The sequence below is a fragment of the Equus caballus genome, chromosome 20 (genome assembly GCF_041296265.1).
Source record: "Equus caballus isolate H_3958 breed thoroughbred chromosome 20, TB-T2T, whole genome shotgun sequence".
NCBI lineage: Eukaryota > Metazoa > Chordata > Mammalia > Perissodactyla > Equidae > Equus > Equus caballus.
In genome coordinates, this window is record NC_091703.1 from 19844487 (window position 1) to 19867122 (window position 22636).

Genomic DNA, 22636 nt, shown 5'->3' on the forward strand with positions numbered 1-22636 from the left:
TTCTTCCTTTATTTAGTTATTGATGTCCGAGAGAATTGGACTTTACTACCCTGTTTCACCAATAGGTTCTGCTGTCTATTGCAATATTTTCTGTCTGATATTAGTGCCTTACTTGATCAATTTTCTATTTTGTATGTGTTAGTGATACATATTAGTATTCACAATCTTCCTAAGAGCTCAAATTTTATTTTAAAAGGAACTATTAAATTATTTAGGTTGGTAACACTGATCTATATTTTAACTAGGGAAAGCTGAGCAAAAGTAATTTTAAACACCACACCCTTAAGGAAGGCAGCATGAAGTGGTAGAAAGAAAACTGCCAGAAAGTTAAGGTTATAGCTCAGTTCTATGACTAACTCTGTGACTTTGAGCATGTCACAACCTTTTTGGGCGTTAAGTCATAATCTATAAGATAAAAGATTTTCAAGAGACAGAACATTGATCCCTCTATTTGTACTTTTTATTTGTCTCTCAATCCATCAATACATAAATCCTCTTTGAATTTCTACGTGGTTCTGATGACACATGAATTTTCTACAATGACCAACAGCCAAGAGTCATTGATCCAGCAGTCCTGTGATTCCCACAGCTCAGGGACTCAGCTAGATCTTCAGTTGCAAAGGCATAGAGATTTCCCTTTTATTTTCTTACTATTTCTTCATGACTCTTCTGTTGTTCAAGGCACAGGGAAAACTGCTCCTAACAGATACCTTTGTGGGTACAGGTAACCTTGCTAAATAAACTCCTCCTGAGAAGCACTTGATAGATTTGAGTTTCATTGTGTCCATTGATGTGTTGTACCATATTCAGGAATTTCCCAGACTCTCATTCTTCTCTAAATTCCTACCCAAATTGCACCCCAGTGGAATAGGAATGGAAATTGACTAACAATGTTGTCCGGAATGGAATGGAAATCAAATAAGAATGTTGTCCAGAATCAAATGGTAAAATTTTCTCAGCTTCAGGTAATAAAAGTAAAAAGGCAGGATGATCTTTGAGTCCTTCTGGAGAAAAATTAAAACGTTCTTTATTAGTTGCTACAGTGCCCCAGGAAGGCATTCCCTCCCTTTTCTTTAAATAAGAGCTTCCCCTTTCCTACACAGCCCTTTTAATACAAGTGAAAAATTCCAAATTCCTCATTTGTTTAGCTTGAAAATCCCCTGCACATTCCCACAAACTACTTCCTTTTCTCTCTTTTTAGTAAGACTCCCCTCTCTCTCTTTAATGAAGAGAAGTTCAGAGGGTTTTTCCCATGAATAGATGGCAGGCACCTGGGAGTTATGAATTTTAAAGTGATCATTTTCTTTCAGCCATGCTGGACAATGGGCATCTCCTTTTGACTCACTTTCACAGCTTTGAGAGGCTCTCAGATCAGCCACATTCCAATCGGACTGGAGTCAGATCAGAGCTGTGCTGGACCGCATCAAGGTCTCGCACAGAAAGACAGGGAGCAGATGGCCGGCACCAAGCTCTCCTCCCCCTTTCAGCGCGCAAAGGCAGGCAATGTGGGAAAGCGTTCGCCCGGCATTGCCTATTGATCCCTGAATAGAACCACCGCATGCCACCAGCCTGTAGGTATGAACCTCTGTTAACAGATGGTGAGATCATTATGAGCAATTAATTCCTTTAATGTATCAGTGGGAACATGTTGGAAAGGGTGATGCAAGCACTGAGTGAATAGTGAACTTCTCACTCCTAGGGGAGCGAGTAGGAGCTACCTTGGGGGGTGGCTGGGAATATCTTCCCAAGCTGCAGCCTTATGGCTTGGGACAGGAGCTGGGAAACGACTGCACAGAACTGAGGCGTGGTTTTCATTAACTAGTTGTGAATCTTTCCCTTCCTTCATGATTAATGCCAGATTTGTCTTTAGGTCATTTTTATAAGCAAAAAACATCCAAAAGTATAGAGACAAACAAAAACAATATTTGTCAGTAAGTCCGAGATGCATGGGGAATTACTTCATGGAAATCAACAAAGTATCAAGTCATGGGTCACTTTTACTAAACATAACTATAGCTGTGACAGCTCCAAATTTAAAATAAATATTTCTTTTGACAAAGGTAAAGAAGTAGTAAAACTATGCACATCCCAGTGTTTGAGTCTGCAAACTGAGTGTTTGGATACATTATAAACGGTTAGATTTAAAAGAGAGCATTTTTTAAAATGAATTTACATATATAGTGGATTTGAGCGGATGACACGTAGCAAATTAGTAAGTGTAAGACGGAATAATTGAAAAATTTCAGTAACAACATGAAAATGACTGTTAGTGGCCAACTGGGAAAAATTGGCACCCTCTTATTCAGATATTGCTCTGATTAATGGTTGGTGCAATAATGGCATCTTTACATGTTTTCTTACTTTTAAAAAATAATATTTGGTATTTGGGGTGTTTTTCTTTCACCAGAAAAAGAAAACTCTTAGGACATCGCGCAGATCATTGGGTAGCCTTTAGATTTTTAGAAGATAGAAAATACAGGAACAGGAAATACTGGCAACTATTCACTTAATTCATATTTAAATGACACTTTTTGCTTGTAATTAAGACACTCAAGTAGTGTCTCAGTTCATGAAATTTACATAACTGTACAATAGCTTGCCTAAATGAACAGCAAATGGCAGTTAACCTTGAAGTGTATTATCTTAATTGAATAAATCTGGCTTTAATTCAATAAATTAAAAACATAGAAATATCGCAAAAGACTTTTAAAAACAGACTTGCTGTCCCCCATAAATACAGCATGGTACTGTTTATAGTTGTGTTGGAATGCTCGGACATTTTCCGGTATGATTTTAGAACTCTAAAAGCATTCTGGTACACATTCGCTGTTTTTCCATCATTGTTTCCAAAGAAAATCAATGTCACTTTCTGGAAGTCATTGATAAGAATATCTGAACACTGAATCAAAATACATAAGCATACCTATTCGAGATGGTTCCTCATCTGGGCTCCCAATTCCTGCATCACCATGGGAAATTTGGCCTTCCCTTTCTTCCAATTTTGTGTCTCCAATTGTATATCACTGAGTGTCCTATGACATAGAGAAAAGACTAAGTAGAAGAAAATAGATTTCTTACATAGGAAAGAGTCATTCCCACTACTTTTCTATTTAAATCAGATTCACATGGAGTGCAAATCTCTTCAGCATAAGGGAACTGACAAAAGATGCTGAATTCTCCCCTTTCAAAGTTTGTTGCATTAATCAGCACAATCATGTTTCAGTGATTATATAGTTAAAGAGAAGAAATCATGCAATATGTTTTTATTTGCATGAAATAAGTTAATGAGGCACCACCTGTGCCTTGTATCAGTTTACTGGGGGAAAAAGCCAGTGAACACAGGTGTTCTAAGAGCATCGTAGTAGATTTTACCCGTTAATTTAAAAACTCTAAAATCTAAAATCATTTATCAGATTCCAGCAGTGTTTATTGCTAAGGAATAACTCATACACACACAGACATAAATAAAAATCATTGTGAAGAAATTCCTGGTTTCTTGGCTAGCAAGGAAAAAAACGCTGTAATTCATTCTTGCCTAGTTCTCACAGTGTTCACTATTGTACCATCTGCAATATACAATGTACATGCTCAGCCATAACCCGTACGGCTGGAAAAGAAGCATTCACACTGTGAATTACCATTTTTCCCAGCATCTAGCTCTAGTCAAAGACAGCACAATAATAAACTAGAAGCTCCTTTGTCTGTTAAACATTGTTCTTCATTACTACATGAAAAGCAAATTGTCTTTGTATAGAGGAAGAGTGGCACATACAGCCATGGGAGTGGGGGGAAGGGATTTGCCTCTCTCGCTGACCACCTCACAGACACAGAGGCCACTCATCTATCTTTCCCCACTGGCCCACCCAACTACGCCTTCCAAATCATTTCATCTACAGGCACGTTGGGAAGAGATGCCTTGTTCAGTTGAGTGAGATGCTTGATTAGAGATTCACAGGATGCTTTTACACTGAATATCCTGAAGCTTACATCCACAGATCTCTTTCTTTAAAATCATTTCAGAGTGTCCCTTTTTAATGTTTGGGGGAAGTGAAGTCTATCAGAGATTTTTTTTCGTGCCGCTAAATACACTTAGCAAGTTATTGAGGGTTCTTTGGGCTCTTAAAAGCCAAATGAAAAGCAAACAAGCAAGCAAACAAACAAACAAAACATTTTAAGCAGCAGATATGTGTGTGTGTATATATATACATATATAGTAAATATATAGCTATTACACAGTAACAGTTACCTTGAAAGTTAAGAAAATGTACAGATTAGACCAGAACTACTCAAATAAGAAAAGAGTCCTTGTAATGCAATTCAGTTACTTAAAAGAAATTAATGATTTTCTGAGGTTGTTTTTCTTTTGGATATGATAAATTCCAACAAATCTTGCAACACAATAAGCTTGCTTGCGAAAACTTTACTGAATTAAAAGATGCTAACTATTCCTCATATGGAGGCCAATAGCCAAGCTAAAGTCCTTATCTCAAATCTCCAAGAAAATTGACTCAGTGACATCTGATATGACTCTCAACAGATCATTTCCATAGTGTGTTGTTAGAGAGGTCCACCAGGAGAGGTTGAAGGGTACTCTGTTAGACATGAAGTGGGTAGCCAAAATCACGTCTCTTAACTCAACTCTACTAGATAGAGACTGGCTGGACAAAATAAATTGCCTGAATATCAGTCCAAAAGTAGTTCAATTTATGTATTCACTGTTTTAAAATAGTTGAGATTTCATCAGAGACTGGGAAAAATCACTGTGGGGAGAATGTCTAAAGATCAACTCTGGACATAAAACAGCTGTTTCTATATTGTTGGGTTTTGCAGTATGATTTTGTTTGTGATTGCCAGTTTTACTCGCTTGCATATAGGAATAACACCTGGCTCACTGAGTTGTCATGAGGCTTTAAGGAACTCACATCACAAAATAACTGTAGTAGTTTTCTCTATATAGTGGATTCTCAATAAATGCCAGTTGTCTTTTCAGATGTAGATTAACATTTGATTTTAATTTAGGGAAAAACATACTTAATAGCCAAGAAGTATATTCACATTTTTTCTCTTCTTAGGAGAGACACAACTCTGGTCTATTTTTAATAAGCAATACTTGAAATGGCAAGTAGAGAAATCGTAAAATATTTGTGAAAATAATTCTGACAATCCTTCTCAACATGAAATTCTATTATTCTAGAACATTTTCAGGTATCCAAAGTTCATATACTCAACCCAGAAATCAAGTCTGTTCCCCTAGAACTTGGAACTATATTCTATCTAAAGAGAAGTCTGCCTATGTATTTTTACCATGTATCACATGACTTAGGGCTAGTTTTGACTTAGGCAGGCTCATGCTGTGTAAACAAGACACTGACATCACCGGGAGAGAGAGAGGAATAAACTCAGTCCATGCCCATGAGAAAGTGGTAAAAATATATGAGTCACATCAGAAACATCTGTCTTCAATCCCAAGTTAAGGACTTCCCAGGCTAAGGGGCAATTTGTAAATCACATGATCTGTTCTCCAATTCAAACTATGTGCTCATTTGTCTTAATTCTACTAATATGTAAACGGATAACTAATAGTTTCTCTTTTTTAACAATACTGCTTTTACTTGAGAATTTGCATGCTGGTTTCCAAATTGTTACAACAAATATATTTTTTCTTTTAATTTTCAGCTTGAATGCTCCCTTCTTAATTTAGAACGACAACATTTGTTCCTAAACTCATAAAACAAAGTGTTTACTAATAGTCCCTATAGTTCTGCCTTTTCTCACTTTCAGGGAAAACATGTTGAACTTCCTGACTGTAGCTCCTCACATTAAGACCCTTCCTTTCCAATATCTTCTCTTTCCCTCTCCAAGGGGCCCTTTCTCTACCATTTCAAACATATACAGGTCACCTCAGCCCAGAGCAGTCAGTCTCAACTGGGGGCGATTTTGCCTCCAGGGGACATTTAGCAATGTCCAGAGACAATTTTGGTTATCACAACTGGGTGGAGGGAATGAGACCGGCATCTAGTAGGTAGAGGCCAAGGATGCTGTTGAACATCACAATGCATAGAGCAGTCCCTTTGCCAGCCCACAACAAAGAATTATCTGGTCCCAAATGTCCATAGAACCGAGATTGAGAAGCTCTGGTCTAGAGGGGAAAAAAACCAAAAACTTACTTCATATCATTTTGTGTTATCTACTCCTGGAGCCACCCTTCCCTTCATTGCTAAATTTTTTCAAAGCATCTCCCCTGTATCCATTTCCTATTACTCTTTTACTTGCTAATCATCTGCAATATATTTTCCTTCTAAACAAGCCACTGTAACTGTTCTCTTCACAGTCACTAACTTCCTTTATTGTCAAATCTAATAACTTCCTTTATTGTCAAATCTAATAATCCAATGAACCCTTTCCTGTCCACTTCACTTTGACATCTCTGTTGCATAGTTGACTACTTTCTCCTTATAACTCTCTCATCCCGTGGTACCATTAACATCATGCTCTTCAAGTCTTTACCATCATCATCATCACCATCAACCACCACAACTGCCAGCGTCTCAGACCTCATTTCATTCTATTCTCCACTTAAATATTCCCCCATCAGAGAGGTATCCCTGTCTGCCCTACCCTGAGTAGCACCGTCTGATCTTTTTACCCCCTTAGCTTGCTTTATTTTTTTCATAGCATTCATTACTGCCTGACATTATATTATATATTTATTTTGAATTTGTTTCTTGTCTCTCCTCTTCCTCCAGAATATAAGCTTTAAGATGGAGCAGGGGCAGTGTGTGTTCATTCACGTCTATGTGATTAGCACCTGGCACTCAGCTACACGTGCTTATTTGTAGAATGAATGATGAATGAAAGAATAGATGAGTGAATAAATGACTGACAATGAATGAATGAGGGGAAAAGACCTATGAAGTGCCTTCTACCTGCCAGCACTGTGCTTAGCTCACTGTTCGATATTGGTAGTATCTGCTTACCTAAAAGTCTATCTTTCTTTGTCTCCTTAAACATTGCCCTACGCTGATACTTCTATTTCCATGATCATTTCTCTGTCTCCTTTGAGGCCTCCTCTGGCTGCTTGGCTATTACCAAGACTCCCTCCTAGGTGGCATGCGATCCCCTTGACGGCATGTTTCAGTAGCCCACTTGAGTACCTCTGATAGGATTCTGTGTGTCACAGCCCACATCTTTAGAACCAGCTATACCATGGGTCATTCTGGCAGACCAAACATGTTCTAGGTCAATGCTATTGATGGTGAATGTTTCAACAAGGTATAACACTTGCAAAGGTCTTGAGGCAGGAAGGAACCTTGAACATTTGGGGAAGTGAAGAAAGGACTGTGTGGCTAGAGTGAAGAGATTGAAAAGTGCAACAATGATAAAATATACTTGTGAAGAAATTTTCATTGGAGGCCCCTTATGTACCTATAATTGTCCAAGACACGGGGACAAAGAAATGAAAGATGAACTGAGGTCCCCTTCATCACTAAAGTTCTGTGATTTAGTAATCACTAGCACTGTGTCTAAATGGTGCTTCTGTTTGTGTCCCTATCAAACATCTTCATTTCACCTTGCAAATCCCCCTCTCCCCTTACTCTTTTTTGAGGTTCTCCATGGTCAATTCCACTGTTCTTGTTTACTTGAGGAAACAAGTTGTCAGTTATTGTTTTTCCAAATAGTAATCTATATTTAAGATTAATCAGAACAAGAAAATTTATTCCAAAGTTCTAAGAATCGCATGAAACTTAAATTATATATAAAAGAGAAAAGCGTAAATTTTGGAAGCAGCCATATAACTAAAAGAGCTGTCATTTGCCTTTCCCACTTTTATACAATTATGTTTTCTTCTTCAAAGTTTTTTCCTTCTACTGATTCATTTTTCTTCTGACCAGTCTCTTTGTCTTTAAAGAAAACCCTCAATGGTGGGCAACCACTGAAAGCAAACACACGTAATGTGAGTTATTGAGAGGGATTTGAAAGAAAAGTAATTTCTGACGGAGAACACCAGCCGAGACAAAGACGAAGAATCAAGTGTATGTCCGTATGTGTGCACGTGTATGTGCCTGCCCGTGCCAGTGTTTATGCATAATCCTAGAATCTGAGGTTCAGGGGTATTCTTAGATATCATTTACTTTTTACATTTTCAAATAGACATGAACCCAACAAGTACTAAATAAATGAAAGATGACTTCTATTATAAAGATGAGATCATTATATAGATTATTTTAAAAACCTTTCGAGAAAAATAAGCAGATATTGTAAAGAAGAGTGAGTTGAAGTACTCTGGAAACAGTAAACCATTAGACAATCATAATATATTCCTGTTATTAATAAATAATTGCTTGTATTTTTATTTGGCTTTGCATATTTAGATACACTATGCAATTTAGATAGGATTGTTGGGAGCTGCTTTAAATATGAGTGGGAAGTAAATTCTAGAAAGAAACTAGAAGAAAAAAACTGCTTTTCTCTTTCTGAACTTGTTCTAGCAAGTTTTTATTTGGAATTTTTGTTTTAAATCATTATTTCTAATCATCTTCTATATTAATATATTTGGACATTGAGATATAGATTTAATATTCTATGTAGAAAGATTCTTGTATCTGTTATACTATAGAACGAATTTAACTGATTCGTGAATTAGCCAGCTGGCAACCATGGGTGTTTCTATTACCGGGGTGTATTTTAGCACATTTTAAACTAGGAGGGATAAAAGAGGTACTCGAGACCACTTGGAATCATTAATATTAACAGCATACACTTAGATAAAGGAAATTTGATATTAATTTTCAGAGAAAATAATCAAAATCTTGCAATGTTTTCTGGCGGAGATGCAATAGGTAGAACCCAGAACCTTGGTTATTCAACTAGCTCATGTACTGGGCAGTTAAGACCGATCCTTATAGAAATTGCTTGGTTTGCAAAATTGTCAAGGGACTAAATGACTTAATCAGCCTTTCCCATTTTTATCTGCAGTCAATCTAAGCTTATTATTATCAAACCACTCAAGTGATGGCCTCTGATTGAACGGAACATTCCACTGGGAATAACGTGAGTAGCCTTCCCTCCTGGGAGGGGGATATTCACAGACATTGCAATGTTCTTTTGTCACCTTCAACCTCTATAGGTAGAAACTTAAAAGCCATTTCGAACATTATCTCATTATCCCTTCACTTTTGAACTAGGGGTTGATTACCCTTAATTTACAAGAGGAGACTGTATTGAGAAGTGACCCGATTTCTCTAACGTTAGGTACAAAGCCCTCTGTTTGGGGCTAAGAAGAGAATTCAAACCTTCAGGTCGTAATTTAGCCTCTGCTTTAGCATTTACATAGCATAACATTACAACTAGGACCCTATCCACCTTTGAAAATTACAAGATATTATTGACAAATAAAAGTCCTTTTGTGCACATTTAAAATCCTATTTCTTAAGTTAACAGTGGCTATTTTTGAAAGAGAAATAAATTCAGACATTCAAATACAGTGGTTTTACTTATTTATTTTTCTAGTTAGAAACCTGCTCTGTTTAGTAAGAGCCAAAATGAGTACATTTCTCAAAGAGACAAACTAAGGTAACCCTGATTGCTTTGTTGACTTTGCTAAAGGCAATGGCCCAAAGCATTAGTAATTAAAACCCATTTGAAATTAATTTAATTTCAAGAGCTCCACAAACCCATAAAATCAGACACATGCATATTAACAGCTACAGATGCATTTTTGAAACCAATGTTTTCAAAGTGAAAAGATAGACAACAGAAGGAGGAGAGTACAAGAGAAAGAAAAGGGAAAAGGGAGAGAGAGAAAACAGAAAGCACCCAGTAATAGCCTGAGAAGCTTGCCTTTTGAGCTCCAGCCCTGTGTTTCAAAGACAAGATTGCTTCACTTACAAAGTTTCAAGTTGCTAAAGCATCATTCTCTTTCTCTGCAGAATGGAGCCAAACTGGACCAAGACATTTGAAAATATTTCTCTGGGCAAATATTAAATTTGTACACATTTCTCAAAACAGATCAAAGCTTCTATTAACTACATCTTAACTTCACAGAAATTAAGCAACTACCTTCTGCAGTAAAGTGTTACCCAAGCCTTACCTTGATGGAAGCTTCAACTGTGGCTCCCAACTTTAAGACATAAGCTTTTAGAAGATCAAATGTTGGTGTTTGGGGGAAGTGGTAAATATATCTACTACTGCACTGGTCCAACTCTTATTTAAAAGGGAAAGTGTGGAGACTGACTTGTCCCGATGTGGAAAAGAATGTCATCTACAGTAAATTGCAAGTGTAGGGGTTTGAGTGTAAGAGCTAGAGGTGGGGTAGGGGCGTAGAAGAACAAAGGACATGAAGATGAAAGTAGGTCTCCTTTCTCCACCTACCCCTTGCCTTTGCAAGGACATCAATTAAGAGTATAGGAGGACATCAATTAAGTATACAGTGACGACAATGATAATGATGAAAAAAAATTAGGGCCAGACATTATACTGTACTCTCCTATACTCCTATACTCTTCTAATCAAGTGAATGACCCAGAACTGAAAATAAAACTGCCTGAAAAAGGGTAAGCTATTTATAGAACCCTATTTTTGAAAGAGATTTTAGAAATGACCCGATCCTACCTCTAAATGCATGCAGTAAATGCAGCTATACCTCCTTGACAGTGATGTTCATTACCTTTCACCAGCTCACTGGCAGTTGAGGTACACAAGACTATTGTTGGCACACACTAATTCTTCGAAAGTTCTTCTAAGTCTTGATTCTTGAGCAACATAGGATACAATATCATGCTCCACCATCTGCAAGCAGTAGCATGGTGGTGAGACCTGGAGCTCTGGGGTCAGACAGCATGGGTTCAGGCCCAGGGCTAACAGGGATAGCTGTGTGGATACAGGTAGGTTATCAATCTCTCTAAGCTTTAATTTCCTTACCTTTAAAATGCAATAATAAATATTTCCCACCTCATAAGCTTTTTGTAAAGAATATTGAAATAATACACTTAGGACAATGCCTAGCTTATAATAAATGCTTGAATAAGTTAACTATTATCATGGTGATAAAGGCATGGACTTTGGAGTCAGACATTCAAATCCTAGCTCCATGGTTAAGTAGTTGTCCTTGGGCTAATGAATTTTTCTGAGCTTTGGTTTCCTCCCCTCTTACATGTCTACCTAACGGGGATTTTGTAATGATTGAATAAAAAAGAAGTTAAAGTATTTAATATAACGTCCGGCCCTAATTTTTTCATCATTATCATTGTCATCACTGTATACTTAATTGATGTCCTCCTTAAAACATGGGGCTAGGAATTAACAAAACATTCCCAACGTAGTCAGACAGAAGCAGCACAAAGGATAGTGTGAAGACTGCCTCCCTCCACCTAAACATTTACTAATGCAGTCGAATGTTGTATTTTCCCTTTTTCTTTCAGCCTCGTAGAAGTAAGTGTATGGGGCTGGCCAGGTGGCACAACGGTTAAGTTCACACAGTCTGCTTCGGTGGCCCACGGTTCGCCAGTTTGGATCCTGGGTGTGGACCTATGCACTGCTTGTCAAGCAAAACTGTGGCAGGTGTCCCACATATAAAGTAGAGGAAGATGGACACAGATGTTAGCTCAGGGCCAGTCTTCCTCAGCAAAAAAAAAGAAAAAAAAGAAAAGAAAAGAGGAGGATTGGCAGTAGATGTTAGCTCAGAGCTAATCTTCCTCAAAAAAAGAAAGAAAGAAAGAAAGAAATAAGAGTATGCAAGAGAAAACACATGCTCACAGACCCATTGGTTCTACCCCACTCATTGAGAGTAAGTCAATAAAAACAATCTATATCAAATAAAAATGTTACCAGTTAAGGCAAGTCATGTGACAGTTCTCTTTAGAGAAAGATGTACGTATTCTTAACTCATTTATCTACCCTATTAATTGTTCTACAAACACTTGTCAAGTGCCTACAGACTGCATCTGATAGAGCCCTGCCACCCTGGGTCTCAGCAGAATCTGGGATCCTAAGACCTGCTCAGTTAAATCCTATTTCTCTTAGGTGGTCTTAAAATGGCCACTACGTGATTCATTCTACATAATCATTCATGTTGCCCAGAAAAGTAAAATGATCTATGTCTTCAAAATCCAGAAGTCAAATTGAAAGGATAGATTACTTCCACCAAGATGGCAAGACATAAAGGGAGACTACACTCCTTGTCCCAACATAACTGACCAGTGTACACATCATTGGGACCTTTTGGTCATCTATCCAGTAAAGGCACTACACTAAATAATCTAAAAAATCCCTTCTAGCTGTCTAGTTCTAAAATTTTATAATTGCATTGTTCTATCATTAAGAATTTCCTGTGGCACAAACAATCCAAGGCTACATATGTCACCAGGACAATATCTCTTGCATCAGTCAGAGAAAGAACCCTCAGTGAAGGTTCTTTTTTAACTCTCAAATAGTCAAGAGGAAATTCCTAATGTCCCAAGATATTTGGGACCACACTCAAAAAAATTCTTGCCGCCCACACTGTTGCTTTTCTCACCAGCTATCTCCCCTACCCACTCTTATTTCTTCCAACTTACAAAAACCCATTTTGTTCACATATTTAATCATCATGTGCTTCAAAGGAAGCCAGGCCCCTACTGGTCCCAGAGGTTAAATGTTCATCCACTTGACGTAGTCATCATTATTCTAATCCCTTTGCCAGTGATTGGTTTAGGAATGGGCAAGTGATTGCAATTCTGGACAATTGGATATGAGACATGTAATATGAGGGGAAGTCTACTAAGTGGCTTCTGTAAAATGTTTCTTTGCTGTTAAAAAGGCACATGTGAGAGGACGCTTTCTTTTTCCTACCCCCTTACTCAACTGTTACAGATGCCTGGAGCTTCTGCAGCCATTTTGTGACCACAGGAGGATAAATTTGAGTATAAAAGTAAGCACGCTTATTAAGCAGAGCAGAAAAATGGAAAACGCCCAGGCCCTTCTTGACATTGCTGAGTTGCTGACTTAGCCAACCCTGAAACCACTTACCAAGAGTCTACTTGTTATCTGAGATTAAAAAAAAAAGAATCCTTGTTTAAGGCTGTGCTTCTCAAACTATAATGTGTATACACAGCCTGTGTATCTTGTTAAAAGGCAGATTCTGATTCCGAAGGAAATTTCAGCTGGGGCTGTGGATATCGCAATTCCGACAAGCTCCTAGATGATGGTGATGCTGCCAGTTCTAAGCCTAAACTTTGAGTAAGAAGAGTTTAAGTCATTTTAGGTAGATTTCCTGTTATTAGTAGCAGAAATCATCCTAAATGATACAATCCTCAATCTAGCATTCTCTCTCATCACCTCTTACCTGTGTTGATGAAATCTAATTGAGGACTTGAAAATTTTAACACTAATTTCAGTTGATGTTAACCTGCAGTTCATGCTTTGACTCGATTCCACACATTTCAATACTCACCGTCACCTTCTGATTCTTTTCCTCCTTAAATAAGGCATTCATGGGCCCCAGCACCCAGGGTGTGACAAAGGCGCCTGTGAATGCCGGTGCGTTAGCCCTGCTCCACTGTGGAGAGCTTGCCAGCGCACCTGGCCTAAAGGTGAAACAGCTGCATGCACATTGGTTCCTTCCCTGCCATCTCCAGCTCTAAAGAGAAATGCTTGAGCGCTTTTGCAAATCAAAACCTTTTCATCCTGAATTTGGTGATTCACCCTGAATGGCGTCTTCTTGGAAAGTCTGTAATGCACTATTGTGTAAGATGGGTAAAATTGGCCTGTCTCATTGACAACGCTCTTCTTCTCATGGCTCAGGCTGGGCTGGGGGAGGTGAAAGAGTCAAAATAAAGAGAGTTCTTTACAAACGGCCTCCCTTCCCAGTGGGTACAGCCATGCCAGTGTACCTGCGTAGGCTGGCCTGTCTGCACCGCTGCTGTTGATATTACTGCCCCCTTTGTTCATTACATAGCCTCTGGATGAGAATTAGGTTTCATCAGGTATGAAGATGGTGCTTGTTTTTAACAAGGCAAATTTACAAAGCTTCCATACTAAAAAAAAAAAGAACTGTGGGGGAGGCAGACATTCAAAGGCCATGCCAAATTTGCTTTTCCCCAAAGCAGAGAAAGACAAAGGAAATCTCAAGCATACCTCCCAGACACAAAGACACATGTGTTTACCCTCCAAATTCAAGTAAGTGAACTCAGCTCATTATCCCAAGGGCTGGTCACTAATTCTATCCAGTTGAAAAACATACCTACAGTCCCATTCAAATAGTGAATTATTATCGTTGTATTTAGGGTCAACTAACATTTCTTTTAGTGCCAGACAACTCTACGCTATAAACCTTCATGTATATTATCTTATTTAATATTTTCAACAACTCTTTTGGGTAGATATTTGACTTAGTAAGAGAAAAGTCCAGAATCTGAAGTGCGCATATTGAGCCCAAGAGATTTTTACAAGAGGAAAAGGCAAAACTTCTTTGGGAAACTAGGTTAAATAGTGCTAGATCAATTTTAGAAAATCAATACTCTTTTTCCACACAGTTGAAACAGACCTCTCCTTGGCTCCTGCCTCGGTAGTACAGTTGTTGTCTTTGTAGACAGAAGGACTGATGGCCAGAAACTTTCCCTAGATTTACAACCCACAACTGTACTGCTGGGACAAGACTGTCTAGGTCAGAGCTTATAAGTAGCCACCCAGAAGCCAAGTCCAGCCCATGGTCATCTTTTGTGTGGCTCTCAACCTTATTCATTTGGATTCATTGCTGGTATTTTGAAATGTAGGAATTTCACATAAAAATCTGGATTTTTGAATTCTCCAAAGTCAGAAGATCTATCTACACTGGGTCATGGGATGATAACTCTTGATTGCTGAGTAGCAGGAGCCCATTTATGCAGGGAAGGTGGTCTCCAGCTGACAGAATGAAGCTCTCCCTGCTGTCTCTCCAACATGAGGGCTAGGGTCACTATCAAATATATATCCCTCTACACCAAGTTTCTTCAACCTCAGAACTACTAGCACTTTGAGTCCGGTAATTCTTGGTTATGGGGGGCTGTTGTATACATTGTAGGATGTTTAGCAGCATCCCTGGGCTCTACTCACTAGATGCCAGTAGTACCCTACACCCTAGTTAGGACAAGCCAAAATGTCTCTAGATATTGCTCAATGTCCTCTGGGGGGTCAAATGTCCCCTGGTTGAGTACCACTGCTTTACATACACCCAGCCTGCTTCACTCATTTAAGATACTAGCCAAGCCCCCATCCGCATTACAGTCTGGATCTCCTACTGCCTCCAAATAGTCCTTCATACCACGAATGATGAAAAGTCTACAAATACACACTGATTTCCTTCAACTTGAGGCTTTGTGCTCCCTCTAAAATGAGTGTCAGTCTGGGTGAGGAAGTATACTAAGTATCAGTCATTTATATCTTGAAGTTTCCAGATCCTTTCTTAAGGGCAAATTTTCACAGGGAAGAGGAAAGGAGACGATGAAACCACTGTGTCCTGAGGGAAGGTTGATACGAAAAAGTGATTTCAAGAAGGAGAGGGAACAGAGAAAGAGTAATAAATGGGATACATCATTTTTTTAAATGCCAGCCCAGCAGGCACCCACCTGAAACAAAGCTTTATGAGGATCACCTGTGCTTACACTGAACTTTGCTTTGGATGAGTAGAAGAATAGATTTACACAAGTCCACCCTCCTCCTGCCTTGCTTAATGATGCACCTCATCATATTCTGATGAAATCTGGATGCAATCATATTCTTGTTTTAACTAGTTGTTCTGGCAAGGGGTCTTTCTCCAGAACTCAATTTCTCATGTTGGCAGCATAGCTAAGAAAAACATACCCATTTGCCAGCTCCCCTCGTTGTCCGCCCTAATTAGAGGGGATGTTGCTGTTCCTTTCAAAACAGCTGTGGAGAGCAAAGGGATGCTGTAGGGAGACTGACCCTCTGCAGGGGCAATTGCTCCGTGTCCTCTTAGCAGGATATCAAGATCTGGGGAAGGCCTTTGCACAACAGAATCTGAGGAGAGTCATTGGGGGAATTTTGGGATTAGACAAACCCAGCTTTACAAATTGTTTATAACTGAGCAACCATAAGAACCTCATACACCAAAACTTATGAAATGTGGCTAAAGCAGTACCCAAAGGAAATGTGTAGACTTAAAAGAATATGCTAGAGATCAAGAAGATTGAAAATTAATAAGCTCAAAATGCTAGAAACAATTAAAAAATCATTTTTTAAAAGTAGAAGGAACAGGCCCAGCCAGCCTAGTCATGCAGTGGTTAAGTTCGCACACTCCGCTTCATCAGCCTGGGGTTCCTTGGTTTGGATCCTGGGCATGGACCTACACACCACTCATCAAGCCACATTGTGGTGGCATCCCACATAGAAGAACAGAAAGGATTTACAACTAGGACATACAAATATATACTGGGGGACTTTGGGGAGAAGAAGAGAAAAAAAGAAAAATTTGGCAACAGATGTTAGCTTAGGGCCAATCTTTAAAAAAAGAAAAAACATAAGAATCAATAAAATAGATCATCATATTATCACATTTTGATGATATGGTAAAGAAATAGAGGTAAAGAAAAAGATCAAAGTCATAAATAAATAACATTAGGTATGAAAAGGGGCATGTAAGTACAGTTATGGATGAGATTTTTAAAATTCTAAGGTATGAGAGACCCTCTCTGTTCTGTGCCAGGCAAACCCTACCTGATACATTTTGCTTATTTCTTTATGAAAAAGACAAATAATTCTGCCATAAGACTCTGCGTATCTCTATTGTACCACTTATCACAGTGTGTAGTTTTTCATTTGTCTCACCCATTGGCCCCAGAACTCTTTCAAGGAAGGGACTGTATCTCAGTTATTTCTGTACCCTAGCTCTAGGCATGCCCGGCAAATAGTTAGTGCACAATAAATATCTGATAAGTGAATGCATTCAGAGAAGAGTAACAGGATGATGAAAGGGCTGAAAATTTTGTGATGAGGAATGCATGAAGGAAACAGGGATATCTGATCTTCAGAAAAGATGATTACAGAACACACCATAGCCGCCTTCAAAAGTGTGAAGGGTTGCCACAGGGAAGAAGGATTGATTTTCCTGTTTAGATCCATTGAATGGAACTTAGACCGATAGGCACAATGGAGACAAATAAGATTCAAGTGGCAAAGAGCCAACTGGATTATTTGACTTATAAAATGCCTTCCCAAAAGTTTCTATTTAGCTTATTTAAAGGTAAGAAGTGTGTCTCACTTCTTTTAAATTCATGATAAATCTCCCTGTCTTTCTTCCCATTTTCACCACCACCACCTCACCATCAAATCACCTGTAGACGGTACAGGACTCTAATACAAGGATGGTCCAGAACTCTTTCTGGCCAGTTTCGGGTTATAACCGTGAACATACTTCTTCCCGTATCTCCATCAGATTTCCAATTTCAAAAACAAACCTCGTCAGGTTTGTATTAATCCTGATTCTAGCAACACTAAATATTCCACTGAGCTTCCTGCCAGACGCTGCTAGTATCAGCATTTTGTTCTTCACTTCAAGTTGCAGTTTAAAATCAATCAGGCTTTTTCCCAAATATCATGGCCACCTGTTAAAATCCCCTTTTCCTCTATGCCCAGCATGAACGTATTTCTCCAAAATTTTGAATTAATGACTTTTCTTCATCAACTTCACTAGGTGCAGAGATTAGACTGATTATTTAACCTGATCGCAGCTCACCAGCTATCTGCAAAGGTTTTATTCTTCATGCAAACAAACTCTTGATATGCCACCTAAAGTTATATTTTCTGTGAATACCACTTTTAGGCAAGAAATGCAATTACTAAAATTGCATCTGATATTTGTAATTACTTAGGTCTATACCTGCAGTGAAATGGTTTCACACTAGAGGAAATGCAAATTACTTTAAATCCAAGTGGAGGAGTATTCTCAGAGGTGTTTATTGAAAATCCTACAGCACAACAAACCTAGCAGCTTAGAGAATTAGTAAGAGCTAGAGAGTTGAAAATTTTTATCTGCTCAAATTCAAGATATTTCTGTGTGTTTGCCTATATTCATATATACTGTACATATATATGAATATGTAATACACACTCATTATCTGGAACAATCATGGCTAGGCCCTGCAGCACATTCTTCCAATTGTTTTCCTGGAATATCAATTTTGCTGGCACATCCATTTCTTCCCTCCCCAACCTGGCTCCTCACAATGCTAAGCCTTCTGGGAAAACAGGAAATATGCAACGAATGCGTCTGTCAACCCTCTTAGTTTTTTATTGACAGCCCAAAATCACTAGAACAAAAGTTAGTTATAGGAACTTATATCTAATAAACCAACTCAACAAGCGGCAAATAAAAGCTGAAATTCTCCTCTGTCTTCAAACTCCCAACTATGTATTGATTGAAGATATAACAGGTCTTCTTGCATTGACTTTTCCTTACATATGTTCCTTGATGCAGAGCCCTCTTATCCACCCCAGGGTCTCCTAGTGAACATCACATACATTCCTTACAGAAATTACAGGCAAGCCCATGGCATGTCCCAATCTTTGTGCTTAGTTCTTGGAATTATTTGGAAAGATGCCGTTCACTCTTCGTAGTCTTAATGAAGGGAAAAGTGGGAGAAGACATGTTTTTTCTTCTGACGGATGCTATATTTTTCTTTTGTGGGTATAGTAATGTTCTTTATCTTTTTCTTATTTCTAAGTCTTTAATCTGTAAAGAATCTTCTGATTTCCCTTGGAATTTGTGTTTCTAAGCATTCCACTGGACACAAACACTCTTTCCCAGAGTATTTCCTGTGTCATGTGACTGTTTTACGAATAACACTCGGACATAGTGTGAGATAGGTAGATTTACTGATAGGGAAATAATAAATGGGGAGAAAAAAGATGATAGATAGGTATCATGTACCCCTCCCCCATATTTAAGCCTTCAAAAGCTTAAGATTCCCTAAAAATTTGCCTCACAGAGAAGAGAAAAATAAAATATTTATAAGTGGTCTGCACTTTCATCAGGAAGTGACTGTAGTGTACATTGCTATTTTTTTTCAGCTGTCCAACATCTGAATCCCCTTTCTAGAAATGAGACAGCTTTTGCTATATGAATCTTTAAGGGAGGCAGAGCCCATCTTCTCCTACACAAAAAGGCCATTTGTCTGCTACCTCCAGAAAACTTGCTGCCATTCATGGACACATGACCTTGTCTCAGCCAATCAATGCTACCACCCAAGACACTGTACCTGTCAGCTATGATGGAAAGATGCAGGGATGGTGGAGAATGCACGTTGCCAATAATGGTGGTTCCCATGACTACTGTGGCAACGAAGGCAGTGCCAGCTGGGGCTTGTGCTTTTCAACAGGGGTAGCGGCATTGTCCTCACCAGGACACTTCATTTAATGCAGCCCAATACCAAGCACAGCTATCCAGCCTTCATAAAAATTCTATGAGACAAGAAATATCCTTTTCTTTTTATTTTCTGGTATTTCTTTTTCTTTACTATAAAGATTTGTCAATGCAATGTATGTGCAGAGTTTAAAAGTTACATAGAAGTAAAAGATTTATGAAGAAAAACAACTATGCCCTGTTTGCTTTCTCAGTCCCTCCCACCCCCCAGCCATGCTCTCTAGAGGCATCACTTTTAACTTCTTTATCTAGTTCTTCTGGAGTTTATCTCCATGTTCCTCAATAATATGTACACCTTACTAGTCCTTGAGTTATCAGTGTGAGATATCATTTATTGACTTCCTTTTATGCTAGATGAGCAGTGAGCTCCTCCGCTCTACTTGCCCTCACCCAATCCTCCAAATACAGTCATGAAACAATTTTATTTAACACAACCTAGAGTGCTCACATTATAAGCTCATAGAAAGGGCCATATAGTACATTCTGATGATTTCTTTCTCCTACACCATAAATTTTTGTCACACATTTTGAGAGTTGCATAGTTTTCTACATACCAATCATTGATATTTTTTCAAATTCTTCATCGTATAGGAATTTCAGTGGCCTTTTTCCAAATGCATTATCATATCAAATACTTTCCTCATGCCCCCCTATTTTTCTGGGGAATCTGATGTTTATCTAGCTGTTCTTTTTCCAGTTGGAAGCTTTCCTCTAATGTTAGCAGGTCCTTTGCTGTCTGTTCATTGAGTGAGGGTCTAAAACTAATGGGAAATCCATTCTGCATGGAAGGGCCCGTATCCTCACAGGTTTCTCTCTAGAAAGCATAGGCAGAAATTCCACTCTTTATTGGTGAACTCTTAAGTCCATGGAAATTTTTTTCTGGGGCTGTTCAATGTCTCCAGAGTAGAATTCCCCCGTCTCCCTTATTAGGATATAAACCTCGCCACTGAAATTACCCAATGTTTATTTCATAGCTTGTACTTGCACATATATTTCGTTCATACCAAAACAATGAAAATGCTGCACAAAAAAATAAATAAATAAAAATGGTTTTCATTTCACTTCTTGATATGCACATAATCTACCTAAGTCTCTATCTGCAGCTTACTGACGAGTAAGTTAGGACCAAAAAGAAAAGGAACTATGGGTTTCCCTGTCTTTCCCTTTCCTTCTATGCCATCATTTTCATTGTAGGTGGTTTGGCTAACATAGGACAGAAACAGGGGTAAGAAAGGACATGATAGGGTTCTTGTGGTCACATTTCTTAGAATGCAATTGTTCTTTTCCTGCATTGAAAATTATGACTTGAACAGAAAGCATGGTCCCTTGGGGTTGTCAGTGCCAACCTTGTGCTAACGTTATGTCTTGCTAAACTACCACACATCTGGGTCCACTGAAATTCTGTGCTCACAGGGCATCACAAACACTATACTCAAACGGGGCAGCAAGGAACAGTGGATATGCACATTATGCATATCTCCTTGGCTCGTATTCATGCTCTATCATTCCATCGAATTTCACTGACAAAAGTTCTACGGTAAAATTATTAAGGATTTCAAGATGGCAGCAACAGAGCATTATGTCAACTACAGGACTCCTCTAAGCACTGGGCCTCGTGCCTGTGAAGCTAGCCTTGTGTACTGTGCATTGCTATGCAGACATATTCTTTTCATTCAAAACTCTATTTCTAACTCATTGACTCACCCTTACCTATGATGGTACCTGCTTTCTCTGAGTCTACAGCCTCTCCCATTCAGTTTCCTCACAGAATAAATCTGTTCTATTCTATGTTTTTGAACTACACCTTGAACATAAAATAGATCCACTAGGCATGGGGGAACCAGATCCAGGACTGATAAGGGTCTCACCGGGACAAACGTGAATAGAAAGTTGGTTAAGTTCCTACAGCCTGGGTGGGGCAAAAGAGGGGGTATGGAAGCGGGGAGAAGAGGGTATAAAATACCAGACCAGTTAATCACCATTAGGGCTTGGAAAAGTCATCTGTTATTGACATATCAGTTTCTTTATTTAACTGAAGATTATTACTTCCATTAAATAACATTTCGCACCTTTAAAATGTCTTTGTTAAGTCTGACATTGTGAACATTTATGATTTCCCCAAAGGGTTTTTGTTGCTGTAATGGGAAATAATGGATTCTAAAGTCTACAGACATGGCATGGTCCTGGTACTACCCAAGTGTAGCTGTGGATAAATTATCTAACCTCGCTGAGCTTTGCTTTTCTCCTCTGAAAACAATGGAGGTAACAACACCCAATCTCAGATCATGGTTGTAAAGATAAAATCAAAGTTGAAATTATATAACATACTGCCTATCACTTGTTGCATGCACAATGAATATTAGTTCCCTACCTTGCTTTTGATATTATAAAAATCTCTTATAAGGATATTTAATTGAATCAAATATTAGATTGAGAATGAAAAGGGCCAACACAGATTTTTTTATCCTCCACGGACAAGGACATAATAGATGATACATAAACATACAATTTTCCTTATTACACTAATGGCTTTGCATTTATATGTGGGGTTAAATGATAATGCATAACTGGCTTTCATTTACACATTGTATACATGTAAATTTGATTGGATTTGAGCAATTAGAAGTGATTTACTTGGGCTTTTTTTTTTTAAAGATTTTATTTTTTCCTTTTTCTCCCCAAAGCCCCCCAGTACATAGTTGTATATTCTTTGTTGTGGGTCCTTCTAGTTGTGGCATGTGGGACGCCGCCTCAGCGTGGTTTGATGAGCAGTGCCATGTCCGCGCCCAGGATTTGAACCAATGAAATACTGGGTGGCCTGCAGCGGAGCACGCGAACCCAACCACTCGGCCACAGGGCCAGCCCTTATTTGGGGTTTTTTTATGAGCTCATTTTTAAATTTGTCTCTATTGATTCTAATTGTTTATTCCTAGCAATCAATAGCCATACATTTTATTATTTTAAGGTATGCTCCAGGTGTCCTCAAAGTGTTTCTTTTGACACTACTATTTGCAGTTATCCCATTTCAAGTCACCAAACAATGGCTATCACGGGGCCATGTTGTAGTCCATTCATGACTCATGTCCACATTGGGTACCTGCAGGCATGTCTTCAGTGCTGGTATGCTGGGTGCATTCCAGATCCTTCCTTTCAGCAACTGTGTTTTGCTTTTCTTAACATTTATAATAATGGTTGTCAGGGAAGCTAAAGAAATTAATCAAGAACCTATATGTGTCTATGTGA

General features: G+C 38.6%; 1 long non-coding RNA gene across 1 annotated transcript in view; it reads right to left on the minus strand.

The window, feature by feature from the left end:
- Nucleotides 1-438: 438 nt before the first annotated feature.
- The window catches only part of LOC111769280 (uncharacterized), a 65249-nt gene continuing 43051 nt past the window's right edge, over nucleotides 439-22636 (minus strand). The window contains exons 4-5 of the long non-coding RNA XR_002802160.2: nucleotides 2924-3032; nucleotides 439-1004 (exon numbers count right to left, since the gene is read on the minus strand). This is a non-coding gene — a long non-coding RNA (uncharacterized lncRNA). The remainder of the gene's footprint in view (nucleotides 1005-2923; nucleotides 3033-22636) is intronic.